Source organism: Dasypus novemcinctus, chromosome 26, assembly GCF_030445035.2.
Source record: "Dasypus novemcinctus isolate mDasNov1 chromosome 26, mDasNov1.1.hap2, whole genome shotgun sequence".
NCBI lineage: Eukaryota > Metazoa > Chordata > Mammalia > Cingulata > Dasypodidae > Dasypus > Dasypus novemcinctus.
The window spans coordinates 4562877-4586591 of NC_080698.1; the positions used below are offsets into that span (position 1 = coordinate 4562877).

The 23715-nt window shown below is 43.8% G+C and overlaps 2 long non-coding RNA genes across 3 annotated transcripts; one reads left to right on the forward strand and one right to left on the reverse strand.

The window, feature by feature from the left end:
• The first annotated feature begins 86 nt into the window (after positions 1 to 86).
• On the forward strand, positions 87 to 22379 carry LOC131276165 (uncharacterized). Of its 2 annotated transcripts, none has more exons than XR_009183648.2 (3): positions 87 to 237; positions 12916 to 12999; positions 19949 to 20051. It is a non-coding gene; the product is annotated as an uncharacterized lncRNA (long non-coding RNA). The 2 variants fall into 2 exon arrangements; XR_009183647.1 differs by lacking the exon at positions 87 to 237 and adding an exon at positions 8700 to 8789 and having other exon boundaries at positions 19949 to 22379.
• Positions 4455 to 11423, reverse strand: LOC131276166 (uncharacterized). The gene is made up of 2 exons (XR_009183649.2): positions 8500 to 11423; positions 4455 to 5380 (listed from the first exon to the last, which is right to left on the reverse strand). It is a non-coding gene; the product is annotated as an uncharacterized lncRNA (long non-coding RNA).
• Positions 22380 to 23715: the final 1336 nt, after the last annotated feature.

Consider the following 23715-nt stretch of genomic DNA (forward strand, 5'->3'; position numbering starts at 1 on the left):
CGCCCAGAACCCCCTCCCGCCTCGGGGTCCCCGCACCCGCGATCCCTCTGCCCGGAAGGCCCTCTCCCAGGTTTCTGCGCGGTTCCGTCCTTCACCTTCCTCACTGGACCCTCACCCCCTCAGCGGGGCCCTATCTGACCATCTGACTTAAAGTCGCTCCCTCCCCACCCCACCCCCATTTCCCTTCCCCTGCTCTACTAGTTTCTTCACAGGACGCTTCACATTTTATATTACAAGGTAGGGATCTTCGTCGATCTGGCCCGTTGATGTCTCCCAGGTGCCTAGAAAAACGTTAGGTTAAGTTAGGCTCACGGCAGACAAGCGGGAGCTTCCTACCGAAGCAAAGAATTAAGTGACCGCTTCCTTCCTCCCTCCGGCCGGGTCAGGCCAGGCCCGTGCCCCAGGGCCCTCAGTGGGGAGAAGGCTGGGCCCCGTCTACTCCCCACCCCCGGGTCTTCTGGAATGACGGTGGGGGTGGGGGTGAGGGGTGGGGGGACGCCGCCGGGAAAGCGGAAGCCCAGCTGGTCGGCAGGGGGTTTATCCTTCCTAGACTCCCCATGCTTTTGTCAGGGCAGGTGTCCAAATGCTGGCGTTTTCATGGAGCACATTTTTAGGTTTTCGGGGCCTCACCCCCTTCTCTGCCCACCACTCCTTGCAATGCACCTCCTCACTTCCGCCATCCATCCTGTGGCCTCTTCCTGCCAGCTGGCGCTAGCGCTGTATCCCAAGACGGCTCATAGCTAGCCACCTCCCAAGTGACCCCTTGCTCTTTAAACTACACAGCCTTGCCACCTCAAACCACCGGGAGGACCCGCATCCTTCCGCTGCTCTTTCCCCTTGTGGTCAGGAACTACACCGGCTTCCAATTCTAGAGGCAGGCACCAGTCTGTGTTCCTGTTTGCTCCCAAACCTGGAGCACACACGTGGCTTTGTAACTTCCTTACCAGTAACCTCCTCACCAAGTGCACTTCCAGTGCTCCTGAGTTGGCCTCAGGGTCGCAGGACTCCGCCTCGCAGCCAGTGTGGAGGGAGCGAGCAGCCAGGCTGCCCTCCTCGAGGGCCCACAGACACAGGGCTCAGTGAGTGGGCCTCCACTGACCGCTGCACTATGCTACAAGGCCCCCAGGAGAACCCCAGCTCGCCGCCTTACTGACCATTTCTGGTTTGGCTTCCTTTAAGCAGTCCTGCAAGGCTGAGTCCAAAGACGTCCTTTCTTTTATTTTTTAAAGGTTTATTTATTTTATTCACTCCCACCCACCATAGCTCCCTTTCTGTCTGCTCATTGTTTGAGCTTGCTCTCTGCTCTCTATGTATGCTCACTATGTGCTCGCTGTGTCTGCTCATCTTCTTTAGCAGGCACTGGGAACCAAACCTGGGACTTCCCATGTGGGAGGTGGGCGCCCAATCACTTGAGCCACATCTACTTTCTGTTCATTGTATCTCCTTGTTGTGTCTGCCTGTTGTGTCTGCTCGTTGTCTGCTCATCTTCTTTATGAGGCACCAGGAACAAAACTCACGTGGGAGGTGGGTGCCCAACTGCTTGAGCCACATCTGCTCCCCTAGGCTCCCTTTCTTTTGAAAATCTGTACAAATTGCTCACAAGCTTAGACAGGTTTGGGTATTAGCTACTCACTACAGTTGTTTTGTTTTGTTTTGTTTTAAAGATTTATTTATTTATTTAATTTCCCCCCTCCCCCAGTTGTCTGTTCTCGGTGTCTATTTGCTGCGTCTTGTTTCTTTGTCCGCTTTTTTGTTGTTGTCAGCGGCACGGGAAGTGTGGGCAGTGCCATTCCTGGGCAGGCTGCACTTTCTTTTCACGCTGGGTGGCTCTCCTTACGGAGCGCACTCCTTTACGCGTGGGGCTCCCCTACACGCGGGACACCCTTAGCGTGGCACGGCACTCCTTGCGCGCATCAGCACTGCGCATGGGCCAGCTCCACACGGGTCAAGGAGGCCCAGGGTTTGAACCGTGGACCTCCCATGTGGTAGACGGACGCCCTAACCACTGGGCCAAGTCCGCTTCCCTACAGTTTTACTTTTTAATTGTACCCTTTAGGTCTTCTCTTCCCTTGAACTTATGGCCATCTATTCATATAACTTTATCTTCTGATATTTATATGTCTGGAAGGATTGGAAAAAATAAAATTTGGATGGGAGTCTTAAAAATTCCTTTCAAATGTACAATCTCATTTAATCTCGTCACAATTAACAAATTAAAACTTTTGTTAAAAAATTTTAACAAGCAGCGACCTTGGCTCAATCGCCAACATGCACCCAGGCACTACACACCCTAGCGGTGACGGGCCTGGAAACGGTCGCCCGCATCAAGGCCTAGGCAGCGTCCCGGGAGGGCATTGCCCAGGAGATCGAGTCCTACTCCTGGCAGGCAACCCTGAAGAGGGGGCTCCCCTGCGCCGGTGCGGGGTGGAGGCCGTGACCACTCTGGAAGAGGCAGCTGCACACTTGGAGGTAAAGTCCATGGTCCCCGGCCCGTGCTGGCAAGAGAGATCAAACTCCCAAGGTGGCCAAACAGGAGAAGACGACGGCGACGGGCCGGGACGAGGGGCGGATGCAGTACTGCCGGTGTTTGTCAATGTTGTACCCGCCTTTGGCAAGAAGAAAGGTCTTAATGCCAACTCCTAAGTTCTTTGTTAACCCTTCTCTAAAAAAGCCACTTTTTTATTAAAAAAAAGTTTTAACAAAATCTGTTAAGTGTGATGAAATTAATTTGTGAACAACACAAACGGCAGGCCTGAGTTACTGACAGGGATCCCTGTACGGGGCACAGACCGAGGGCCCCCCTTCTCCAGGCCTCTCCTTTCGGGTATTCCGCCACGCTCTCCGACTCCCAGGCGCCCTGTTTCCAGTTCTGCTGGCCAGAAAGATGGACTTCTCTGAGGTTTTGCCTCCCGTGCTGTCACGCAACTGGTTTGGGCCTCCAAGTCAAAGTGTTGACAGAAGAGAGGGAGGGAGGGAAGCGGACTTGGCCCCGTGGTTAGGGCGTCCATCTACCACATGGGAGGTCTGAGGTTCAAACCCCGGGCCTCCTTGACCCGTGTGGAGCTGGCCCATGCGCAGTGCTGATGCGCACAAGGAGTGCCCTGCCACGCAGGGGTGTCCCCTGCGTAGGGGAGCCCCACGCGCAAGGAGTGCGCCCCGTAAGGAGAGCCGCCCAGCGCGAAGGAGGGAGCAGCCTGCGGAGGAATGGCGCCACACACACGGAGAGCTGACACAGCAAGATGACGCAACAAAAAGAAACACAGATTCCCGTGCCGCTGACAGCAACAGAAGCAGACAGAGAACACACAGCAAATAGACACAGAGAACAGACAACCAGGGTGGGGTGGGGTGGAGTGGGGGTAGAAATAAATAAATAAATAAATCTTTAAAAAAACAGAAGAGTGGGAGGGGGGAAAAGGGGGGGTGGGGGGTGGGAGGGGACAAGGGTGGCTCTCCCCAGTTGCTCTGTCCTCAGGGACACGTTTTCTCTCAGGGTCTAAGTGCCCGTGTCACTCTACTACAGCAGCTCTGTGACTGACGCTGGGCTCAGGGCAGGTCCCCGAGAGGACAAGACAAAGCAATCAGAGTTCCTCACCGTCTCCAGCTTGCAGCAAGCAGCCTTTTTCCTTTAGCCACAAAGTAGGATTTCTCTCAGACGTTTTGCTGATTGTTCCTAGGACACAGATCCTGATCCAGCCTGCCCAACAGACAAAACCAGGAGGTAAAGGAGAAAAAAAAAAAAAATATATATATATATATATATATATATATAGGAATCTCAACACCCCTAAATTGGTCTTTCTTCCTCAAGTTTTTACTTCCCGCTCCGATTCACCTTCTATTACCTACTTTTTAGAGTCCTTGCTTAGTTGTTTTTCAAATTTTGTCCAGAGTTTTTAGTTCTACTCAGTGGGAGAGATAGGCTACAGCAGACTTTTTACTCCAAACGTGGAATCAACTTTCATCTATCAATGACAGATGGAAAGAAGTTTCATTTGCATCTCTCTTATTACAAATGAAGTTGAGAGCATCTTATCATGTTAAATAGATAGTTTTATCCAATTTGTCTGAATTTTAAATTGATATCTTGAATTCAATTTTCTACTGGATATAGAAATTTTTATATAATTACAAAAAAAATCCTTTATCTTAGGTATGAATGTCAAAACTTTTCTGTTTGTCTTTTGAGTTTTCTTATGGTTTTTTTGTTTTTTGTTTTGCCATGTAGACTTTTTCCATTTCAAACTGATCAATTTTATCAAGTTTTTGTTTTACTTTGAAAATTCTTCCATGATATCTTCTTAACTTTGTATGACTTAAAATTTGACCCATCAAGAATTTATTTAGGTGTGAAGTAAGTGGAACTTTATATCTTGATAGCTACATATTTTTCCAACCCCATTTAATTAGTGCATCTTTTCCCTATGATTTAAAATGCCACCAATAACATATGCTAAATTTCCTTCTTTATTTATGGACTTTCCTCATTCCATTAATCTGTTGGTTTATCCATGCACCAGAACACATTGCTTTAACTTTGGAAGCTTTACATCATTTTCCTTCTTTAAGCTCTCCAGCACAGTGTGGAAAGCCTGATGCACCTCACAGTTCCTGCAGTCCTCATTTCAATCGTATCTGTTGATTGTAGCAGCCACCAAAACCTCACTTCGGTAACTGTTCACTCCAGGTGACCACAGGTGATAACTTAAATCTGTCTTCACTGCACGTCCTAAATCAGAAGTATTCTATTTTCCACTGGTGGCAAGATCACTGCTGCCTTCAGACCTAGCCAGGTCAGGTCCACTTTCGTCAATGTGCAGCCAGCTCACGTTTTAGCTCCTGATGTCTCGCCTTCTCTCGTGTGAATTTCTTGCAGAAGGTGTGTGTTGATAAGGTCCAGGTTCCTAGCAGGAAGGAGTCTGTCTTACGGCCCAGGAGGGAGTCAGTGAATTGTTGAAGGCTTCACTTCTCCCCAGGCAAAGCACAGGCAGCTGGGGGGCTGCTGGCCGTGGTCTCCTCCTCCGCCTGCTCACTGGCTTGTCTGCATGAATCCTCATTCTCATGCAGCCTGGCCCCTGGCTCTTACTGCCAGTCCCTGCCTGCTGCTCCTCTGGTTGTGATTTGGCTCTATGTGTGCCCACCCCACCCACTCCCTCCCCCCCACCCCCACCCAGGGCCCTTTATCTTGAAGTATCCACCTGCCCTGGCTGAGATCTGCAACCAACAGTATGCTCTCCCAGCTTCTGCCAGCACCCCTACTGATCCTCGCTGCCCTGGGTACCAGTTCCATCTGTTTTGTGTGGTTTTGAGTTTCAGATGTCAGATGTCTCCTGGTTTTGCTTTCCTGTTTCTCAACAACCTTATTCCTTCTAGGTGGTTTCTGAAAAAAAAAGGAGACATGCTTATACTCTCCACTCTTCTCAAATCAGAGTTGCCAATTGATTTTCAATAAATCAGGATTTTAATATTTGTAAAAGCTTTAGGCAGGAGTTCAAGTTATTAAACAGTTTTCACAACAAATATAAACTAAAAAATTATTTTTAAAAAAGTTTTCTGGCTGTACTAAGCAAAGAAAGAATTAGCATAAACATTGTGATAAAATCTGATTTCTTTTTCTTTTGAAGACCTGTTTTAAAATATTCTCATTGTACCCGACTCATTAGAGCACCCTTAGGTCCCTTTCACCTTGTAAATTCCATGATTCCACATACTTCCAATTTAGCTCGATTAATGGAGAGAACCCATTCTTTCCTATGGCAAGAGAAAGTGCTTAAAATTTCAACTATCTCCTTCCGAATATGATTCAGAGCCCAGTGCTTGTTTTAGTCAGCTAAAAGCTGCAGGGAGCAATATACCAGAAATGGGTTGACTTTTATCATGGGAATTAGGTTAAAAGCTTACAGCTCTGCTGTCTCACCAATGGTTGGCTGCTGGCGATCCTGGACTCCTGCCACGTGGCAAGACACAGTGGCAGCTCTGCCAGCCTGGGTCTCTGCCACCTCTTCCAGGCTTACTTCTTCCCCAGACTCAGCTGTGGGCGACCAGGCATATGGCCCATCCTCCCCTCTCCCCAGGGCCTCATCTCTTCTAGCCTCTGGGTGTTTCTCTCTCTCTGCTGCTTTTTCTCCATGTGAAAGTCCATTTATAAAGGACTCCAGCAAGAGGATCAAGACCCACCCTGGGTCACGGCTCACTGAAGCCATCCCATACAAGGCCTCCAGCTGAATCTAATCCAGTCAAAGGGGCCCATAAATGTGAAAATTTAACTCCTAGAACATGATGATAAAAAGTCTACATAAAGAGCAATGGTGGTGGGAAGAATATTCTGATTATCTACATTTATATTTAAAATGAAGCATCTAACAGGCAATCTTTAGATCAAATCGATTATGATAAACATTTCAATCAGATTAAAAATGTATCAACATATCAAATAGAAATAAAAGGAAAAGAAAATGACCTTTCAATTTTTGTTGAAGACATTTTGATGCTTTCCATTTTGATATGTCTAGAAATGAAAATCAAATTTATTTTCATATATTCAAAGACCTATCTCATCTTCCCTATAGTGTTGAATACTAATACCTATAAACAGCAATCATGGTTAAAGTAGATGAAATAACATTTAGGTATTTTAAATATTCTGGGAAAGTGTTGTCTTATTTCCACTTCGTTTTCACTAGAAACCTATAATATAGAATAAGGACCATTTGACATCTGCCAAATAACCAACAACACAATTTGGTTCACAGCCTAATTTCAATTTCTCCTCTTAGCAGGATTCGGGCTAAATGGCTAACAGGACTTTTCTGTGTCTTCTGTGTATCAAATACTCCTGGAATTAAGCCACATAAATAATAGAAATCCTCTATACATTACTTATCTGAGGACTGCTGCTCATTCTAAATTTCAGATTTTGATTAAGATGGGTATCTTCAGCCATCAGAATCCTATGATTTGGGTCAAGAACTAGAAAGGGTCTGAGATTTTACCCCACTTGCAACCTAACAGGCTAGCCTCCCTCTGTCTCATGGATGTCTACGCCCGGGCCAGAGATAGAGGACATTATGATTCACAGCACAGCAGTCAGCATGAGCTTCACGTTTGTCCCCCAAGGCCCAAGGAGACAATGCAGAGCAAGCCAGGTAGACTCTGCACACAGCAGGTTTGCATCACAGCTGAGGAACTCTGAGCTTAGGGAACTTCCGTCTTTTAAAGGGACTGCTAGCAAACAGGCTCCTGGGGGAGACATTATCTTTATTATCCTGGATAGCAAATTACTGCTCTGCATGGGAAGAAACTAGCTACACAAACATCCTTGAAAAGACAGTTTGGAACAAGGGCTGTCAATTTCTTTGCTCAAAAGATGTACCAACATGCAGGAGACCCATACATCTTTCTACCAGCACAACTCATGAGTTTTCCTAAGAGAAATATATTCTACAGCCTCAGGGTTATACACACTTAGTAAGAGGACTGCATTTGTCTCTACATGTCTTCTAATTTAGAAATTTAAAATAGGTAGCAGGTACTTGGTATAAAGTAAAAACTATAAAAGAGTAGGCAGTGAAAAGTAGATCTCTGTCTATATCCCCCAACCACTCAGTTTCTCTCCTCAGAGGAAAGCAACTTATTTTGAATTTCTAGTTTTAGACATATATGCTGACCTGCTCCTCTACTGCACGATGAGAGTATTGAGCCAACTCTAACAACTACACATGATTTCAGACTACTTGTTGCCAGCATCTACTGCCTTCCCTCACAGAGAGCAAAACCTTCTGGGCCTAACTCAACCCACTATGTAATAATTGCTCCCCATTCAGATCAAATGTTAGTGCTGTGAACTCTAGAGAGCCCTGCCCACTTTTTTTTTTTAAGATTTATTTTATTTCTCTCCCCTTCCCTCCCACCCCATTGTCTGCTCTCTTGTGTCCATTCGCTGTGTGTTCTTCTCTGTCCACTTGCATGCTCGGTGGCACCGGGAATATGCGTCTCTTTTTTGTTGCGTCATCTTGCTGCGTCAGCTCTCCGTATATGAGGCACCACTCCTGGGCGGGCTGTGCTTTTTTTGTGCGGGACAGCTTTCCTTGAGGGGTGCACTCCTTGCACGTGGGGCTCCCCTACACAGGGTACACCCCTGTGTGGCATGGCACTTATGTGCAGCAGCACTGTGCGCGGGCCAGCTCACCACACGGGCCAGGAGGCCCTGGGCTTGAGCCCTGGACCTCCTATATGGTAGGCGGATGCTCTGTCAGTTGAGCCACATCTGCTTCCACTTTTCTATGTCCTGGATCCTGCCTTTAGCTAACATTACAAAATACGAAACCCTCCATCTGACTTCTGGTAATATACCCTATAGATGTTACCCCAGTATCTAAGTATTGTCTAATAAACACAAGTTCACAGAAGAAAATGAATTGTGAGTTACAGGAAGTCAATACAGTCCTTTAATACACATGCTAAAATAGAAACGGTAATGTTCTAAAGCCTTTGACTTACCTGATTTCATAGTTCTGGCAGCCAGTGAAGGGTTTGTTATCAAGCAGGTGACTGCTGTGGTGACTGGCGCTGAGCCCCACTGGAGACCACTGCAAGCCAGTGTAGACACAACTGAATTATCCTGCCTGAGGACAAGGGGGTGGTGTGAGGTCTGCTGGCTGGGGTGAATCCATTCTCTGGCCCCTCGCGCCACCTTTCCATGGGCAGAGAGGGCTCCTGCCACCAGAGGACGTCCTCCTAAATGAGATGCACATGCTGGCAGCTGCAAGTCAGGTTGGATGACAGGCACGGTAAGTATTGAGGGGGCTCGGTGGGCACCAGTATGCATCTGCTACAAGGGCTCACAATGGGGCCAAGGAAGGCCTTTGGCTGATATTTCACATTCAGAAATGGCCTCAAATGTAAATTAAAATGCCACCTCTGAAGTTTCAGAAGTAGTTCTAGAGATAAACAGACAGGATTGAAAGTTGTCCATCAAATAACTTTAAACTTTGTGTCATATTACCAGACCATAATAGTGATGAGTATGCATGATGAATTTAATATTATTCACAAATCCTTTCTCTTATAAGTAATATAATTATACTGTCTTGTATTTTTGTGTGAAAAGACTTACTTTGTTAAATTTTTAAAGTATTTAACAATTAAAAATTGTATAAGCCTGCTTCAACTTTTCTTTTTAATATACTGGGTGCCTCAAAGACTGAAAATGGCTTTGGCCTCTGTCACCATTGAAAAGGCCCCTATTAATAAAACAACTAAACCAGGGATCAGGGGTAACTCAGTGGCTGAGCACCCGTTTTGCATGTATGAGGTCCTGGTTCAATCCCCAGTACCTCCTAAAAAATAACAACCAAACCATGGAGAATGTAGGGACAAAATTAAGAAGAAGAATGAAACGGCTCAGGAGATAAAATGTTAGGGCATTTTGTTCTCACCTAATAGATAACTGGAAAGCGAGTCATTATACACTGCACTTGCCTTGCACTGTTTCTTCTCGCGCTGGAAGGCACTTTGGGTCAGAGATGAAGAATGACTCCCAGAAACTCCACTTTGCAGTACTAAAGACTCTTTCAACAGATACACGCACATTTCTCAGATCTTGCTTCTAATCTCTTATCTTAAAGACAACAAACTGCAAATCAACAAAGTAAACACGGTGGGATGGTAATTCAGAAAGTTGTCACTCCGTGCTCCTTACGTCAGCTTGCCGTGTCAGCTCGTCTTCTTTAGGAGGCACCAGGAACGGAACCTGGGACTTCCCATGTGGGAGGCAGGAGCCCACTGCTCTACTCACATCCACTCCACCGCTGCAATGCCTTTTAAAGACCTAGTCCCAAACTCATACACATAGTTTCTGCTTTTTTGTATTTGTTAGAAGCAAATCCCTAATTCCAGCCCACATTCAAGGGGAGGTGAATTAGGCTCCAATTTCAGAAGGGAGGGTCAAAAAATTGTAAACAAATTTTAAATCACTGTGGTGCAGCCAGGCAGAGAGCAGATGACCCCGCCAGCTTTTCCTCACATCCTCACACTCTTGTCAGGTGTTTAGGGTACATTCCAAGGGCTAATATTAATGACATAGACCCTAACACCACACAACTAAAACAGAGAAATCACTTTGTGATGAAAATATAGACAATCCAGCTTTTCCAAAAATAGAATCTGGCATGTTAGTACATTGCCAAACATGAGTCTGTTTGGATGTTAGTCCAGTTCATTCAGAGATCTCCCACATTATTTGGTCATAGCAACATAACCAGTTAAACTCATAGGAGTGTCCCCCGACCAAGCAAGCGTAGTCGTGAGGGCTGGGGCTGCAGAAGCGTGTGTTGGGGTAGGAATGGAGTGGCTTGGCTAGAAGGACACTGAAGGTGCCTGAACAGAGCGATTCTGCACAGTCACTCTAAGATGAACTACTGCACAAAGCTTGACTTGAAGAACTGGTATTTAAACATGCCATTCATTAGATGCATTTATATTCAGCGGGTTTAAATTCACGGGACACACTACTCTACTGGTTGTGTGCTTTGAGGGCATGGGGAAGAAATGGTTAAAAACTGTTCTTCCAGCTTAGAGGATGGAAAGGGTTCATTTGGAGCTGATCCACTCAACCACTACCTGTTGATGTTGTTCCCAAAGCAGAACAAAGCATGGTAAAGAGAAGGCACCTGATTGATACTGGCTGAATTTAAAAAGCAGCTGCCCGGGGGAAAGCTCTGCCCTGACCAGTGGAGAGCTGGCCTTGGCTGCCTGCCACCAGTTCATTCCAGCTCCGCCCAGCCAGCAGGCCTCTGCACAGACGTCGAGGCAGGGTGTTTCAGGCACCAAAAGGTTCTGGAGGCTCTGCTTCCAGAATTTCCATTTTCTCACCATGTAACAGGACAGATTTGTACACACCCGAATACACTGGTGACTTCTTTTATCAGGTTTTAAGCTACATTACAATGTAAATTAATGCTCATAATGATGACCTTGACCATCTTGCAGACTCTGAGGAAACCAATGACTAAGTAAGGGACTCGGATGCTCTTCACCAGGATTTCTTATTTAGCGCACTTTGTAGACTAACACTTTTTTTTTAAGATTTTTAAAAAATTTCTCTCCCCTTCCCCACCTCCGTTGTCTGCTCTTTGTGTCCATTTGCTGTGTATTCTTCTGTGTCCGCTTCTATCCTTATCAGCGTCATCTTGTTGTGTCAGCTCTCCGTGTGTGCAGTGCCACCCTAGGCTGGCTGCATTTTCTTTCTCTCTGGGCGGCTCTCCTTACAGGGCACACTCCTTGTGCGTGGGCTCCCCTACGCGGGGGACACCCCTGCATGGCACAGCACTCCTTGCGCGCATCAGCACTGCGCGTGGGTCAGCTCCACACAGGTCAAGGAGGCCCGGGGTTTGAACCTTGGACCACGTGGTAGGCGGACGCCCTATCCATTGAGCCAAGTCCGCTTCCCTAGACTTAACACTTCTGAGAGATGGTCACCGTTGGTTGTCTAATTCCACACTAATTCCCAAGTCAAGCAAGTAAACAGAGGACTTCTGTCTTTCACTGGTACCACCATCGTAATTCAGTTAGAAGCGTATAAACCAAGTCTGGGGGTGTTACAAATCCCCAGCTTTCAGAAGCACAGCCGTGCGGGCTGCACCTGCGGCACAGCCATAGGCAGGTATGGAGAGCCGGAACCACGCAGAACCCAGCCTTTTCCTTCCAGACTGGAAAAAACGGTTGTCAAGATTAAGGATAATTATGAAGAAATCATATACCAAACATCGTTCTTATAATTGAGGAGCCATTTGTTACCCTTACTCATTTTAACACGTTTAAGGAATCAGACTCAGGACTGATGCCGAACCCTCGTCTGGACTGAGGGTCCTTCACACGCCAGGTGCCGCCTCGGGCGCCAGTGGGGACTGCTCTTGCTCTTGCTGCTACTGCTATTGCCCTAACTTGGAGAAAATGCAAAATCACAGTTGACACGGGAAGAAAATCAAGTCCAACCTCTACATTTGGCAGTTAAAAAGCTAAGACACCAAAAGGTGGTATGACTTGACCACAGCTACATAGCAAGTTAATTACAGACCCACTGCAAGAACCCATATTTCCCAATTCCCAAGCAAAGAACATCCCCCACCTCATCAAAGCCAGTAGCTTCTAATAAAAGCTCCCTACCCATCATGGCCAGAGAAACCTAAAAAAGCACTGGGGAAATGGGAGTACAATAAATGTATTTGACTAGTAAGGTTGAAGTACCATATGCTTGATTTAAAATATCAAAATTGAAAGGATATAGATAGCTTAAAGCGGAGTATTTGAGCATACATGGCATTGCCTCTCTATAGTTTCTCTGAGCCTCATGGATGTGCAATTTGGTAACTTAGATCTTCTCCTGAGTTATCTGCTAGACTTTGGTTCATCCTCAGAATGGAGGTCATGGTCTGCAGGAGAGTGTGGGCAGCTGGGCCAATTCTGAGATTGTGCCAGGTAGTGGGAAAGGGATTGCTTGGTGCAATAATTAACCCTTTACCATCAACTCTCTCTCTCTCTCTCTCTCTCTCTCTCTCTCTCTCTCTCTCTCTCTCTCTCTCTCTCTCACACACACACACACACTGCTGAACCATGTGAAAATACACTACAGATTCATACCATTTGAATCACAACTATTTCAACATGCATAGACTAAGAATAAGGATATTCTCCTTAGTGGTGAGAACAATAGATAGAAACCAAGACCTGGGGACAAGTTGTGCCCATTGATAGGAGGGTATCATTGCTTCTAGGCCCTTTCAATGCACTGCTCTATCAAAAGACATATATACACATAAAAGTGATTCATATGGGCATTCTCAGTTCAGATTTAACCTTACAGTGTTTGATTTTCACTTCTTTGGTTTAATATTTTTTTTTATTTTTATTTTTTAGGGTAGGCAAGGGAGTAGAGTTTATTAAGAAAACAAGAAAAGTACATCGTCCATGCTTCAGCATGGACCGTAGACCTACTACAGAGTGAGTTTTACTTTAATTTTTGCATCTATTTTCTCTACAGTGAAATCTTACTTGTAATAATTTTTTTTCTCCTAATTTAGAACTCTGTCTCAATTTTCTCCTGATTCAGAACTATAATTCAAATACTTTTAAATTACTGAGTGAAGCATAAGATTTCTTTGTATTCATTTATCCCTTTCCTGACATCATACTCCACTAGGTTGCATAATCAGAGTTTGGCAATTACTCTGTTTTCTATGGATTTATGTTTCCACATTTGAAATAAAGTTCAACTCTTTTTTTCCAATTTGTTTTCCATTTTAGGAATTAATTTTTCTTTTACTTTAATTTTATTTTTTGAATATTCACAACATTTACATGGTCCCCAAGTAAAAACTACATGAAAAGTTAAACTCATAGAAATTTTTAAATTTCCAATCCTATCCTTTCAATTCATGACTCCTATCCTCTATAGGTAAATACTTTTTTGCTTCTTTTTTGCAGATATAAGCAAATACCTAAATATATTCTTATTCCTCCTTTTTTTTTCTTAAACACAAAATATAGCATATGCTATGTACTGCTGTGCCTTAGCTTTTTAAATTTGAAAATATATCCTGGAATTTACTTCATTTCAGATCACAGACATTTTCCTCTTTTTATGACTGCATGGTCTCTAAAAGGTAGATGTGTTGTAGTTTATTTACTCAGTCTTCTGTTGGTAGGTACTTAGGTTGTTTCTAATACTTTGCCATTGCAAAAAAATGCTGTGTTGTATAACCTTGTGCAAATGTTATTTGTAGAGATAATATTTTCAGCACAGATTCCTAGAAGTAGGATTGCTGGGTCAAAGGTTAACATAATATGTAATTTTGTTAAATTTTGCCAAATTCCCTTCGATAGGATTTGTACCATTTTGTACTTCTAATCTCAATAGCATACGTTATTGAACTTTCAGATTCAGGAGAGCTTTAATTTCCCTCTTACTAAAAGCAAAATTGAACATCATTTCATATGTATGAGTGACTGACATTTATTTTTATCTTGGTTCTTATATTTCTCTCTGTCCATGACCCTTTCCCATTTTTTTATCTGATTTTTGGGCTTGATTGTTTATAAGACCTCTTTGTGAATCAGGGAGACTTGCCCTCATCGATGAGATATCTTCTCTCCCAGTTGGTCATTTGTCTTGATTTTGCTTTGTTTAGTTTTTTAGCAGTAAAATTTATCAGTCTTTTTCCCTTACTGTTCTTGGATTTTGAAGCCCTCCCCTGTTTCCAGGTTATAAAGTAATTCACCTGTGCAATACTTCTTTGGTTTCATGTTTTACACTTGGACCTCTGGACAATTTAGAGTTCATTTCAATGTGACCTTTAGATACACTTTTATCTTTTTCCAGATGGCCTTCTATTTGTTACAACACCATTTATTAAAAACAACATGAGGAGCAGATGTGGCTCAAGCAGTTGAGTGCCTACTTCCCACATGGGAGGTCCCAGGTTCAGTTCCCAGTGCCTCCTAAAAAAAGCAAAAATAAGCAACAAGCAGAACAAGCAAGGGAACCAATTCAGGGAAGCCGATGCGGCTCAGTGGTTGAGGTCCCAGGTTCAATCTCCAGCCCCTGGTACCATCTTTTCTTCAGAGCCGGCTAAGGACGTATTTCTCAATGCTAACTTGATGTAATGCCCTGCACAGAGACTAATTTCAGCAGGGAAAATGAGGTGGATGGACAGACACTTTTACTCTTCTGAGTCAGAACTGCTCCCTCCCTATTGGACACAGAGGGACCACACACAAAGGATGCACATTGTTCTCTGTGTCCCCCCCCCACACCCCTGCACTGCCCTGCTGTGTGCCATCAGGCTGACCTCTGGGGACAGTATCACTCATGAGCCTTGCCTCCAGGCTATGGAGACACTGCCAGAAGACCAGCGGGTGGGAGAAGCTGGGTGTCTCTGGCAGGGGCGGCACTCTGCTGTGACAGCTGCCTCTTGGTGGGCCAGGCCCTTGCCCTGCTGCAGCCCTTGCCGGTTGTGGTAACACCTTCCTTCCTCACGTCCTTTCAGATCCAGGCACTGGCCCCCTGCTGCTCAAAGTCTCTGGTTGTTTCCTCAATCCTGCCCAGACTGCTGTATAAAGAGGTCCTTCTAGAGCCCCTCAGTTACATCCTGTGAGTGCACAGTCTGTGTCCTGGCGAGTCTGAATGACAGGAACAGCTTCTCAGATGCACACCAATCTGTCAATCAAAAGGTGTAAGGCGTGGCTCTACTCCACCATCTGCAAATTAGAAAAAGTACAGAACAAAGCTGAAAACACAGTCAATGAGCCACACTTCTTTTAGAAATCCAGAATGATACCACTCACCTTGATTATCTTCCTTATTCACTATGCAAGGCTCTGAACTGTGATTAGTTTCAGAAATCAAGCCCATCCTCCAAGGCTTAAGGCTGAACTCCTAGAACATTAAAGAAGTATCCTGGGCCTCTGAAGATAATTTCACTTCGAACATTCCTAAAATATTTTGAGCTGATATTCTCTCTGCGGTGAATGCTTTGAAGTCAGACATGAACGTTTATAGGATCTGGTATGTTAGCTTAAAAATCAAAAACCCCATTCCCATTACTCACAGCCAAGCCCCAGCTGCTACTTCCTACGTGTATTTCTTTACCTCCAGACTTAGCTTTTTAAAAGTTCTAGCAAAGTTATTTCAGTTTCTCTAAGTTCCACAATTGACCAGTGGAAAACTTCTATGGGAAATTCATTCTTCTACTGTTCAGTCACATTCAAAGTTATGAGTTAGCTTTGTTTTTGTGAATATTGACCTTGGGAGTAAATTTTAATCATCTGTGATGGTTAAGTTCAAACGTCAACTTGGTTAATTTATGGTGTCCAATTGTTTGGACAAGCAAGCACTGGCCAGATTTTCACGAAGAGGGTATTTTGTGGATATAATCAGTTGATGGCATCTATGCCTGATTTCATCTACAGTCAACCAAAAGACATTGCCTTCAGCAATGAGAGACATCTCATCCATTCAGTTGAAGGCTTTAAAGAGAGAACTGATGATTTCAGCAGTCAGAAGGAAGAATTTCTGTCTCTACTTCAGCCAGCCAGCTTCTGAGGATTTCATCAAAAACCCTCATCGGAGTTCTCAACTTGCAGCCCACCCTATGCTGTTTCAACGTGCCAATCCCACAGTTGTGTGAGCCAATTCTTATAATAAATCTCACATATATATCCAGCTGATTCTGCTTCCCTGGAGAACTCTGACTAATGTACCATCTTGCTATGATATAAAGTGAAAACAAAGACTCCAGGAGTTCTGTTTTCCAAGCTTTGAGGAGGGCATTTCCCAGTCCCTATTCTGAGCAGGAGCAGTGGGAAGAAGGAAAGAGTAGGTAGCGCTTCTGCCTGGTACCTGCCCTGTTCCTTCTATACCTCTATCCTACAGCAGGAGTCACTCTGATTCTGAATTTGTCTGTGAGTTAAAGGATTAAGATGGCAATATTATGGTGGAAGGGGTGCTAGACCACATCTAATCCAGCCTCCATAATTTACAGAGGGGGAACTGCAGCCCCCAAAGAACACTGTTTAGAAAGCCATGTCCATGTTGGGTCAACAGTTTCCTACTTTCTTTACAGGTAAAGTTGAGATCTGGACCAGTATGAGCATTTACTTCCAGCTCAGCACTGAAAGGGGAACTAGGTGCCATTAACACAAAAAGCTTCCTTTCAAGCAGTGCAGAGACCCCCTTCAGATACAACATCTGGTCAACACTGGCCTCTTGTAAAAGGAGAGCAAGAGAAAGCACCCTTTCTTCCCAAATGAGAAAATTCCCTTCACCCTTCACCTGTTCATATCTGGAGTTCTGCCATCAAGCATGATGCCTTCAACTAAGCCATTTGTCTAATGAGAGACTGGACCACTCAGCACAGCCATCTACTGTCTAATTCCAAGTTACTTTTTGGCCATCTCCCCTTGGGCTATGGAAGTATCAGACCGCAGGACTTTGGATTCTAATACATCACTTACTAACAGTGTGGCATATGGATGGGCCTCAGTTTCCTTATTTTTGAATCTGGAGATAATGACAGCTCAGAACTCACAGGTTTACGTAGGGATTGAGTAAGTTTACTATTAATACATGCACCATGATTAGTGCAGCTGTGGCCATGATTAGTGCAGCTGTGGCCTCACCTACTCCTGTGCCTATTCAAGGCTCTGACTGTTTCTCTGGGTGTGCTGATGCCTAACCCCCTCACCTTCACCCCACCGGACCCAGGACCCATCCTTCCTTCTTCTGTCTCTGGAGAACCAGCCTCTGTCGAGTCTTCAGAGTTGAGCGGAAGCCTGTCTCCCCTGGACCGTCCCTTACCTACCCAAGTCCTCAGAATCTCACTTCTCCTCTGAGCTCCTACTTAATACAGTTTTATATTTTATTTAAATTCAAAATTTAGCCTTAAAAAATGCTTTTATGCATGAGATTCCATGTAAGTTATGAAGCAGAGACCAGAGCTCGCCAGGGCAGAGCAGAACACTGTGTTGAAGTCCAGCAGTCCTGACACTCTTGCTCAGTGGGTGGTGTGAATGGGCTGGGCATTTATAAAGGGGAGTGAATTATCTGACCTCCCTTTAGGCACCTAACACAGCAGGTAAAAGATCAGAGGACTATAATGAACCCAAGATGTGAGCAAAAGAAAGGCAGAGAAGTCACAGAAACTTTGGAACTCAGGCCATATGGGCCCAGGGTCCATGATATGATATGAGCTAATGTGCTAATTAGGAGCCAGTTGCTCTAGCCACCCCTTCATTCTACAGACATGTATTTAGTGCCTTCTCTGTACTATGTGGATAAGGGAATAACATTTGTTGATTCTTAATTTTTTCAATAGATGGTGGCATTTTTAATGAGTGTTTAGCTATGTAAGGGCCAATTCATTTCCAAGTTTCCAACTGGGTTGAGAAACAGTCCATCTGATCTGATCCTCAGGGCAAGTGAAAACTGGGGAAAACAGTGGATTCAACATTTTGTATCTCAGTGGCCCCAGTGTATAACTGACTTACAAATTTAGTTGATAGCTATTATAATTTACTGGTTAAACAGCATTACGTGGGTGGACTGGCTGGAAAAGGAGCAGGGCCTCTGGCCGGGTGTGAGTTGCATTAGGGCTCTAAAGTAAACTTTGGCTGGTCCCTCAGTGGCTGCTGAAACACACTAAGAACTAACGACATGTTACTGGGTTCGACTGTTTCATGCTCACAAACAGCCCCTTGGCTAACTCTTTTCAGTTGCCCAGCGAGGCAAATCCATCATCACTGCTAGAAACATCACTTGAGGAGAGTGGCCTGCAATGGGCACGTGGTAGGAGAGGCTTTTATTTTTTTAAGGAGGTACTGGGGATTGAACTCAGAACCTTGGACATGGGAAGCAGGCGCTCAAAAACTGAACTACATCTGCTCCCCTAGGATAGCCTTTTATCAACCCATCACCACCTCATGGGACTACCACTGAGATTGTGCTAGGGCATGTGACAGCCTAAATCAAAAAGACAGAAAATAGTTCTCAGTTCTTGCTATCCTCTCTCCATATAATTGTTGGTAAGTATAGAACCTCTCTATTCCCTGATTCCCCGTATGTGTGACTGAAACAATAAGATCAATTGGCCTGACCAGGTAGCACTTTTTTCTTTCCCACCCCCACCCTGCTGTTTTTGCTCTCAGTGTCCATTTGCTGTGTGATCTTCTGTATCTATTTCTCTTTTTGTCTTCTCGTCTTTCTCCTCTAAGATGCACCAGGATTCAATCCAGGGGACCTCTGATGGGGAGAGAGGTTCCTTGTCAATTGCGCCACCTCAGCTCCTGGTCTCTGCTGCGCTTCACCTTGACTCTCCCCTTTGTCTCTCTTCTGTTGCGTCATCATGTTGCTGCGTGACTCACTTGTGCAGGCACTAGTTCACCGCACAGGCAGTTGGGTTGCTACATAGGCACTCAGATCATCACGTGGGCACTAGCTCACCGTGTGGGCACTGGCTCACCACGTGGACACTTACATGGGCACTAGGCTCACTGCGCAGGTAATTAGCTCTCCACGCAGGCACCTGCATGGGCATTTACCTTACCAGGTGGGCACTTAGATCGCCTCACGGGCACTCGCATGGGCACTCAGCTCACCATGTGGGCACTGGCTCGCTGCGCAGGCACGCTTTCTCTTCTTTTTCACCAGGAGGCCCAAGGGATCGAATCTGGGTCCTCCCATATGGTAGGTGAAGGCCTTATCATTTGAGCCACATCTGCTTCCCCAGGTAGCATTTGAATTCCTTACCCGTGTTATTTAAACCTGATCTGTAACACAATCGTTAAAAAGCATTATTTGGCCCCAACAGTGTATGGATTACAGTACAATTCTAAGAAGTTCAGGAAATTATAAAGGAAATAGAGGACACATCTCTCTTCTCAAGGAATGATCATGCTTCCAACCCCAGTAAAAATTACACACTAAAGGAAGCATAACCAATCGCAGCTGCTGCTGCTGACACTGCAGTTCCTCCGTGGCTCACGGCCAGGTTCAGGTATCAAGTGGAAGTTCTGATGGACTCAAGGAGGAAAAATGAGGCTCACAGAGTGGGCTCACCATGGAGGGCTAACTATTTTTATAAATCATTAGCATAACTTCATGCTATTGTGCAATTTTTGTATTAAAAGACTTATTAAAACCTTTTTTGACAATAAAATGATTGATCCAATTTAGTATTACTACATGTTAATTATGGCTATAATTATCACTTTTCTTTACGTACAACTTACCCCAAGAAAGGAGTGACATATGTACATTAATGATGGTTTAAATGTCTAGTTTTAGGAGAATGATAAGTTAATAATACAAAAGAAATAGGTAGCAATATATATACTGCAAATGTTACTGAACCTGAAAGAATGCTATTTAATAACAACCCATTTTCCCAACCTGCAGCTGAAGAAATGACATTAAATCAAAGACTCCAGGGGAAACGGACTTTGGCCCAGTGGTTAGGGCGTCCGTCTACCACACGGGAGATCCACGGTTCAAACCCCGGGCCTCCTTGACCCGTGTGGAGCTGGCCCATGCGCAGTGCTGATGCACGCAAGGAGTGCCACCCCACGCAGGGGTGTCCCCCGCGTAGGGGAGCCCCACACGCAAGGAGTGCGCCCATAAGGAGAGCCGCCCAGCGCGAAGGAGGGAGCAGCCTGCCGAGGAATGGCGCCGCCCACATTTCCCTTGCCGCTGACGACAACAGAAGCGGACAAAAGAAACAAGACGTAGCAAAAAGACACAGAAACCAGACAACCGGGGGAGGGGAGGGGAATTAAATAAATAAAAAATAAATCTTTAAAAAAAAAAAAAAAAGACTCCATTAAAAAGGGAGCATAGCTAGGCAAGACTTTCAAATCTCAATGGAGAAGAGTTTATTTTTTAAGCCCTAAATTTAGCTATTAAATGTATATTCATCAGCACAGCTAAAAAAGTAGTTCAGCAAAAGCTGAGAACTTCATTAGTATGTAATACTAATCAATGCACTAATCAGTGTGTAAGTTTCCCTTTGAGCTGCAATTAATAGATCTAAGCTCCAGGTTTGTGATACCATACATGTTCTCTCTCCAGGAAGAGGCCATAATGCCAATTGTGTTGGTGTAAGTTATACTTACTCTGGTAATCATTGCTCCACTTGGTATGCCCTTCATGTAGCCAGCATGCTGCAGCCCCATTGACCCTAGAGAGAAGCTAGAAAGGTAGGCTCCAATATTTCATCAGCCTGGTGCATAGAGCCCTTCAGCACTACGAAACAGAGCCAGTCTGGAGGCCATGTCCATTGTACATCTGGCCATATTGAACCACTGCCAGCTGCTGCAGCAGTCCAAAACTGCAATGGACTTTACACCCACTTCAGGAGCATGTCCAAAGACGTGGTAGATACATTTTTTGTTTTAGGGGTCGCAGTGACCAACTGAACCAATAATGCAAATGGAGAGGCACGATGAGGATATTTTGGTTTGAATATAAGGTTTGAATACACAAGAGAGTTAGAAAATACTGGAGTCTATCTCTTTTCATCTTTATACACTTTCTAAACACTTCCAATGCAATGTATAATATATCAAATGAACTTAACTATTTTAGCCTTTGCTTTTTACTTCTACACCTTTACCATGATGATGTTAACTAACAGGCATTATACTTCAGCAGTACAGGAAAAACTACTTCCTCAATTATTTCATGAAAACTGAAGATTCCCAATGGAATCAAGATTATCTTTCCTTACCACTACTTTAATATGCAGATTGAAGTGGCCTCTGACAGGTTTCCCTGTTATTAAGTTAGTTTTTGTTATTAATATCAATTTAGGTTTTTAATTAATAATGGGTTCCTGGAATTAGCCATTTAAATACTTTGGATTAGACAATGCTTTTATAAACGTCTTAGAGTTAACTATACCATATAGACTAGTTACTTTACATTTAAATAAGCTTATAAAATTACAGTTAGCACCCAACGAAATATACTTTATCTTAATTTAATTAAACACAAATTTACAACTTTCATCATCTTAAAGATTTAATACATATAATGCTAAGTAAATTGGTATTCTATAAACTAGGCAGACAAAACCCAAGCTAAATAAAATTGAAACAATTATAGTTTATGCAAGGAATGTTCTTTTTCCTTCCTTTACAGAAAGCTAAAATCTCTTTTCTTTAATAAAATTCTAAAACTGAATAATCTTAAAAGCATACTGACTGTTAGGTACTGGACTATATTATAATTGTTTAACTTGGGGTTTTTTTTTGTAGATAAGTATTTATAGCAGCATTATTTATAACAGCCAAATGTGGAAACAACTGATGTACAAATGTACATCAACTGATTAAGGAATAAACCAATGTGGTATATCTATACAATGGAATCTTACTTGGTAATAAAAAGGAATGAACTACTGATGCATGCTACAGTACGAATGAACCTCAAAAATATTATGTCAGGTGAAAGAAGCCAGTTACAAAAGATAATATATTATATAATTCCTTTGTATATGAAATGTCCAGTATAGGTAAATGTATCTGTAGACAAAGTAAATTAGTGGTTGCTTAGGGTTGATGGGATTTGGGTGTGTGTATGGAAGGGATGGGGTGCTAATGTGTTTTTTGCTGTTGTTGTTTTAATTATAATTTAGAAAAGATCTTTCCATGGCTTTCAAGGACTTTTCCTTTACATACTGAAATTTGCTTATAGGATTATTAGATACCCTATTTTAAGGCTGTTAAAAGGTTTAAATTAGGGAATTACAGGGCAAACTATGATTCTTAATTTCCCAACGTAGAAGATAGAGTTTTACTCTTTAACAATCTGAATAAAGCCCTTTCAAGAATTTTTATTTGTTAACTTGATATTACCATCCTGATGTATAAAGATATACATTGAACAAATAGGCAGACACAAAGAGAGAGTTAGACAGTTACTTATAATTTTCATTCTCTTACAAAATAAGTTTAACTGTAAAATAACATTTAAAAGATCTCTTTGAAAGCTTGTTTTGATTAATCTGCACTGTGACTGTGCAGTTTTACACAAGAATTTTGTTCCTTTTTATTGGTTTATAAACAAATTGTTCCCAATGCTTTAAAATACAATTTACAACATTTTCCTCTACTTCAGAGCTTTGCTTATTTCCCATTTTGACTTTGACAGACCTTAGATGAGAAAAACTACTTCCAGTATATATTCACTGAGGTCTCAGGGAAATCTGGTTTTTCTATGACTTGCTGCTTTTAGAAACATCAACACTCAAGGTGGATGCCCCCCACCCCCCAGGCCTCAGAGATAACAGGATTCCGGCAGCTGCTGGACTGGAAGAGTAGCCATCCAAGAGAATTCCACCAGCAGCAATCTAGCCCACACCAGTCTCCAGTAAGGGTCAGGGGGCGTCACTTGCCTCTGTCTCCTGGCTCGGCTCACCAAATAATGTTACCGGATGGCTCTGTTTCTGGGCTTCTAGGTTCTTGGCTTATTTCACATAAAAGAATTTAATGACATGCCATAGGGTAGGCAAGGGAGTAAAGAGTTTATTAAGAAAAAAGAAAATGAGAAAAGTACATGGTCCATGATGGACTGTGCGCTTACTACAGGGTGAGTTGCCCCTTTTTCTGCCTTTTTGATTTAGTGTATCACATTTGTAGAATGTAACAAAATAAAATAAACATAAACTTCAAGACCAGAGCAGGGTTGTATTAATCAGGGTACTCTGGAGAAACAGAACTAGCAGGATATATATATATAAAATACGTAAATATTATAGAAACTGGCTCACACGACTGTGAGGATTGGCAACTCCACTTTCCAAAGGGCAGGCCCCAAGCTGGGAGCTTTGAAGAAGGTTTTGATGACTTCTTCAAGAGAAGCTGGCTGGCTAAAGTAGAGACGATTCTTCTTGCAGCCTGCTGAAGTTGTCAGTTCTCCCTTTAAGGCCTTCAGCTGCCTGGATGAGACATCTCTCACTGCTGGAGGCACTCTCCTGTGTTGACTGCAGATGTCATCAGTCATGATACAATTTAAAATCATGAAATAGCCACAGAGTAACAATCAGGCCTGTGCTTGCCTGAGCAAACAACTGGACACCATAACCTGGCCATCACAAGAGGAGATCATATGTAATAACTGCAATTCTCAAAGCTAAAATAGCTGCGACAGAGAAAGTCCTCTCTCCT